This window comes from Cupressus sempervirens, chromosome 6 (assembly GCF_028749045.1).
Source record: "Cupressus sempervirens isolate cs-2001-9-10 chromosome 6, ASM2874904v1, whole genome shotgun sequence".
NCBI classification, from domain to species: domain Eukaryota; kingdom Viridiplantae; phylum Streptophyta; class Pinopsida; order Cupressales; family Cupressaceae; genus Cupressus; species Cupressus sempervirens.
The window spans coordinates 28,309,115-28,316,018 of NC_143123.1; positions in this window are offsets into that span (position 1 = coordinate 28,309,115).

Genomic DNA, 6,904 nt, shown 5'->3' on the forward strand with positions numbered 1-6,904 from the left:
GAGAGGGGATATGTGAGAGACATGGGGGGGGAGAGAGATTAGGGGACATGATAGAAATAGTCAGAGAGAAGGGATAGGAGAAAGAGAGAGAAGGGATGTGTGTGTGTGTAAGAGAGAGAGAGAGGGGGGGATAGGACAAAGAGAGAATGAAAAAGAGAGGATGAGATGGAGAGAAGAATTAGAGGATATGATAGAAGGAGTGAGAGAGAGAAAGGGATAGGAGAAAGAGAGAGGGGGATAGGAGGGGGAGAGAGAGGGGGGATGAGAGAGATTTGGGGAAAGGATAGAAAGAGTGTGTGAGAGAGAAGGGGATAGGAGAAAGAGGGAGAGAGGGGGGGGGGAGGGAGGGAGAGAGAGAGAGAGAGAGAGAGAGAGAGAGAGAGAGAGAGAGAGAGAGAGAGAGAGAGAGAACTTGAGAGAGATAGACAGTAGGCAGTAGGAGAGGGAGTGGGAGAGGGAGAGGGAGAGGGAGAGAAATAGGGGGGATGGGAGTGTGTGTGACAGATGTAGAGACTAGGGGATGGGAGAGAAGAAGAAGAGTGGGGGGATAAGAGTGTGTGTATCTATGAAAGTGAGAGAATAGGGGATGGGAGAGAGTGTGAAAGTGTGAAAGTAAGGGGTGGCAGAGAGAGAGTACGACGATGGGGGAGAGAAAGTAGGCAATGGGAGAGGAAAAGAGAGAGGGGGGATGGGAGTGTGTGTGTGTGTGTGTAAGAGAGATAGAGCAGGGGATTGGGAGAGAGTGTGAGAGTGTGAGAGTAGGGGGTGGATGAGAGAGAGAGTACGATGATGGGGGAGAGAAAGTAGGCGGTGGGAGAGGAAAGAGAGAGGGGGGATGGGGGTGTATGTGTAAGAGAGATAGAGTAGGGGATGGGAGAGAGTGAGAGTGTGAGAGAGTAGGGGATGGGAGAGGAGAGAGAGAGTAGGGGATGGGGAGAGTGTGAGAGTGTGAGAGAGTAGGGGATGGGAGATGAGAGAGAGAGCAAGGGATAGGGGAGAGAAAGTAGGCAGTGGGAGAGAGAGTGGGAGAGGCAAAGAGAGCTTGTACAAGATGGGAGAGAGAGAGAGAGTAGAGAGGGGGAGAGAGAACTTGAGAGAGAGAGATAGTAGGTAGTAGTAGTGTGAGTGTGAGAGAGAGTAGGGGGTGGTAGAGAGATTACAACGATGGGGGAGAGAAAGTAGGCAGTGGGAGAGGGAGAGAGGGGGAATGGGAATGTGTGTAAGAGTGAAAAATTAGGGGATGGAAGAGAAGAGAGAGAGTAGGGGATGGGGGAGAGAAATTAGGTGGTAGGAGAGGGAGAGAGATAGGGGGGATAAGAGTGTATGTGAGAGATCTAAAGAGCCGAGGATGGGAGAGGAGAGGGGGTGAGAGAGGTAGAGAGAGTAGGTGGTGGGAGAGGGAGAGTGAGAGAGAGTAAAGGATGGGAGAGAGTATGAAGAGAGAGAGGGAGGGGATGGGAGAGAGAGTAGGGAGGATAGAGAGTAGGGGGGATGGAGAGTGATGTGTTTTGAGAAAGTAGGGGGTGGAAAAGAGAGAGTACGACGACGAGGGAGAGAAAGTAGGCGGTGGGAGAGGAAAAGAGAGAGGGGGGATGGGAGTGTGTGTGTAAGAGAGACAGAGCAGGGGATGGGATAGAGTGTGAGAGTAGGGGGTGGCAAAGAGAGAGAGTACGACGATGGGGGAGATAAAGTAGGCGGTGGGAGAGGGAAAGACAGAGGGGGGGATGGGGGTGTATGTGTAAGAGAGATAGAGTAGGGGATGGGAGAGAGTGAGAGTGTGAGAGAGTAGGGATGGGGAGAGAGTGAGTGTGAGAAAGTAGGGTATGGGAGAGAGTGAGAGTGTGAGAGAGTAGGGGATGGGAGAGAAGAGAGAAAGTAGGGATGGGGGAGAGTGTGAGAGTGTGAGAGAGTAGGGGACGGGAGACGAGAAACAGAGAGCAGGAGATGGGGGAGAGAAAGTAGGCGATGGAGAGAGAATGGTAGAGGCAGAGAGAGCTTGTACAAGATGGGGGAGAGAGAGTAGAGAGGGAGAGAGAGAACTTGAGAGAGAGATAGTAGGTAGTAGTAGTGTGAGGGTGAGAGAGAGTAGGGGGTGGTAGAGAGAGTACGACGATGGGGGAGAGAAACTAGGCGACGAGAGAGCGAGATTAGGGGATATTATAGAAAGAGTTAGAGAGAAGGGGATAGGAGAGTGAGAGAGAGGGGATATGTGAGAGACATGGGGGGGGGAGAGAGATTAGGGGACATGATAGAAATAGTCAGAGAGAAGGGATAGGAGAAAGAGAGAGAAGGGATGTGTGTGTGTGTGTGTAAGAGAGAGAGAGAGGGGGGGGGATAGGACAAAGAGAGAATGAAAAAGAGAGGATGAGATGGAGAGAAGAATTAGAGGATATGATAGAAGGAGTGAGAGAGAGAAAGGGATAGGAGAAAGAGAGAGGGGGATAGGAGGGGGAGAGAGAGGGGGGATGAGAGAGATTTGGGGAAATGATAGAAAGAGTGTGTGAGAGAGAAGGGGATAGGAGAAAGAGGGAGAGAGGGGGAGAGAGAGAGAGAGAGAGAGAGAGAGAGAGAGAGAGAGAGAGAGAGAGAGAGAGAGAGAGAGAGAGATTAGTGGATATGATATAAAGAGTGAGAGAGAGAAGGGGATAGGAGAAAGAGAGATAGGGATAGGATAAAGAGCGACAGGGATAGGATAAAGAGTGAAAATGAGAGAGAGGATGGGATGGAGACAAGGATTGGGGGACATGATAGACACTTGTTTTGTATAATATATAATTTGATCTCTCTCTCTCTCTCACTCTCTCACACACACACTCCCTCCTCAATCTAACCTTGTGAAGTAGTAATAAAAAACCCGATCGGGTTATTTGAATCCACAAAACACGATCGGGTTATGGCTTGGTGATAGCCTAGGAAAACAACCCAAAGTCTTGGGAGACTATTTCCCTCCATTTTTTTTACTTTAGATGTTTTCATCTTCTAAGATGAATTATGATTTTTGTCCTCATCAAGTATGCTAATGGTGAAGTGGGTATCTCTAAAATCACAACCATAATCTTACACGTCTTCTTAGCTTTCTAACCATATATTTTTTTCTTTTTTTGGACAACATTAATATTGTAAACTTTAATTACTATTACCAATGCCTTGACATTCCTCACAAACATATGTCTACCATTTTTTTAATAAATTTTGATATGCTTAACCAAATTTGAAATAAATTACATATTACTATTCTACACATGATTATATACACATTTAAAAAAAAGTTTCAATTTTCAATTATTTTGATGCAAGTTATGCTCAGCACATGAATAGGTACCAAAATTTTGGGATGTATTCTATTCAACAATTCATAACAAAAAAAAATACTCATCATAAAACTACAAAAAAATACAAAAATTCTAGATATGACTCTTAACTATCATCCTACCAAAGGATATGTAAAATACTAAATATAACTATGTCTTTTGTGCTGCACATGAAAACAACTATGTTATATTTTCTAAAATAATCAGGAGCTATTTTTCATGTACGCAAGGTTTGACCCACCTAATCTTATCCATTTTGTAAAAACTCTAGTATTTTAGAAAGTAGATTTAGAGTACTACAATTTATATTTTCTACGCATCTTGTACACCATCTTGGTGCACTCATCCTAGGTACAACATTAATATTGTGTCAATCCTCATGAAGAACCAGATCTTCAACTAAAAAAGGAATGTTCAATAACTTTATTATTGTATTTATTTTGAATGTATTTATGATAAGCCTTAATATGTTCAAAAGTATTAATACAATGCTCATCTAACGTCATAATTTGTTGCAAGCATGGTTCACAAAAAGTACACTGTCAATTATGTCACTAAAGGAAACTCTTAATGAAGGACTTTAAAAGGGAATAATAACATCAACATCATAGACTAATTTATAGGAAGACGTTCTGGTTGTGTTGTTGACACTTGTTCAAAAGCATAGGTTAAATGTATATGCCAATACTTTCTATTTTTATTAATAGTCTTCCAAAGAATTTGCAATAACCTTGTTAGATGCCTTGACCATTAGATTAAGGGTAATAGGGAGTAGAAAAATACTCCTTTATATGGTATTTTTACAAAACCTTGGTAACTTCCTTATTCTTGAAAGGAGTGTCATTGTCAAAATATCATTGTTGAAAGAATACAAAATCAAGCAGTGATATTCTCGAGAATGAAATTACAAATACCACCAGTATTAGCAGAGTGAAGGGCACTACTTCTACCCACTTAGTAAAGTAATCAATAGAAATAAGAATGTAAGTATGTCCTTGAGAGGAAGGAGGTAAAACTTTACCAATAAAACCCTAACCCAACAGGCTAAATAAACATGAAGCTACCTAAAAGAAGAGTTCGTGTGTAGGAGCGTGGATAATATAATTGCAATACTTAAAAATTCAAAGTAATCATGTTCCATAGTATTCCAATAATATCTCATGTGAACATATTTTTTAGCTAAGGAATTTTCACCAAAATGCCCTCCATAAGATTTTGTATGGGCTTCACAAAGCAATATGGATCTTAGTAGTATTTAGGAATCTAAGTAAAAGACCATCATATAAACATATATAAAGAATGTCAACTAGAATGATATATCTTGCAGTAAACTTCCAAATTTGAACTCTTCTATTCCAAGTTGAAGATTTGGGAAAAGTACCATCTCTCATATAATGAAAGAAATGTGAATATCACTCATCCAAATTTAGACTAAAACAAGAAATGCCAAGACTAGATATTCTAGCAATTTTAGGAGTGACAAAACTATATATGATGAATTGATAACTTTCCTTATTATCCTCCAAATAAATAAGGTATGTTGTACTAGAAATAGAATTCACTTGGTGGTTATCCTTTCAAGGTGACATGGAGATAGAATAAGAAGTTAATTTAGAAAAAAATCACAAGGCTTAATCTCAATATTGTTACAACTTATCACTTTTGGTTTGATAGGTTCTGTTGCACAATTAATTGGAAGCTACCAAATATATTTACATGCTTGATCTTAAGGAATAAAGTCACTTTGATTCCAACAATAACAGTTTCATATTCTACAATGTTATAAGTACAAGATAAATTAAGATGATAAGACAAGGAATAAGCTTCTTTTAGGGTGATATCAAAATAACATTGGCATCAAAGCTAGTTGTGCATCCAGATCAAAGTAAAAATTCCAAGGTTCATTAGCTTTAATTAGTAACACAAATTCATCTAGAAAAGAAATGAGATTAGAAAGTGAATTAGAAGAAGGGGATTCAATGATATGATCTATCAAAGCTTGTCCCTTGATTTCCTTTCAACAAATGAACTTCAAGTCAAATTCGCTTAATATAACAACCCATTTAGATAAACATCCTAATAATTTAGCTTTGGATAATAGATGTTTTAAAAGGATAAAATTTGATAATGACATTGTTCTCAATATTAAGAATATAATGGAAGAGTTTTTGACAAGTAAAAACTAAAGCAAGACATTATTTCTCTATGGTATATAGTATAATGTATCTCATAATCCACCAATGTCCTACTAATGCGATACATTGGGTGATCTTTCTCATATTTTTCATGTTGAGCTCAAAGAGTGTTTAAAGCATTGGAAAAAGTTGAGGTATAAAAAAAGAAATGCATATCCAGTTGAGCTAGTCATAAGATAAGAGGATTAGCAAGATAGTTTTTGAATTGTTTGAAAGAGTGTTTGTAGTATTCATTCAAGAGAAGGTAGTATCTAATGGGGAACTTCTTCAACTAAGAGCTTTCTAGCTCTTCTCAAGCTACCCTTAGCCCACTATAGGTTTTTCTCTCCAAACCCTAACCTAAAGGATCCTTCTACTATCCCCCTTACCCAATAAACTCTCCCAACAATTCAACACTCAATGCCATTTTCCTAATTCTCCCCAAATGCCTTCTTTGGCTTAGAAATACCAAAACTTCCCAAGAACACAAAGACCCTAAAAAACAAGGTGGAACACTCCTAATGAGGTTTTCAAGGCATTCCTCATCATCCTACACCATTCTTTTAAGGTTCTTGCACCCAAACCACAAAATTGGCTAGTTAGGTCTTGTAGCCCTAAGAGCCCCTTTTAGCCCTCCCAGAAACAAGGAAAGTGCCATAACTCACAAAATCCCTTAACAAGTAACTTTGGTATATACTATAATTTTTTTTCACAATGACCAACCATTGAAGATTTTGTAGGTCTTGGCCTCTAGTAATGTCCATATAGTATGGATTCATAAAACCCTACTTTTAAGGGTTTTAAGGGCAATGTTAGTGTTTCATTCTTCATAGGTGTCAAACTCATTTTCCAACCTCCTCCTTTGAGCTCTAAAACCTTCATATTCCACTCCTACATTTCCAAATTAATATTGATCTATGTCAATTCGTTGTTCTTCACAAATTGCTTTACAAGCTTCTCCTTTGCACCTTGTCAAGCTTGTCTACTTGCCTAGGGCTTGCTTGTAAAAATAGAAAAAGGTATTCCAAAAAATCCATCATCCATATATACAATATATATAGATTCTATTTATTGGTCTCCAATATCCATGGTGATTAGACCAAGGACACTCAAGTTATAGTCCTTCTCATGTCTACTACTCAAAACTGGACAACAGGTTCACAAGAAACAAACAATTTTCTAAACCTTATCAAAACCCTAATTGAAACCAAAAAAATTGCACATAGAATAAAATCATGGAAACAAGATCCTAATTCATTAGAAAAATTTCTATATTCAATCCAAATTCCAAACAAAAACTCCAAAACTACGCTCTGAATGCTTAAAAATTGTCTTGTACTGGTGTTGTCCGTACACCCAATTGTCCAACCCTTGGAACTGAGTTGGAAAAGTATTAAATATAATTCCTCTATCCTCCTA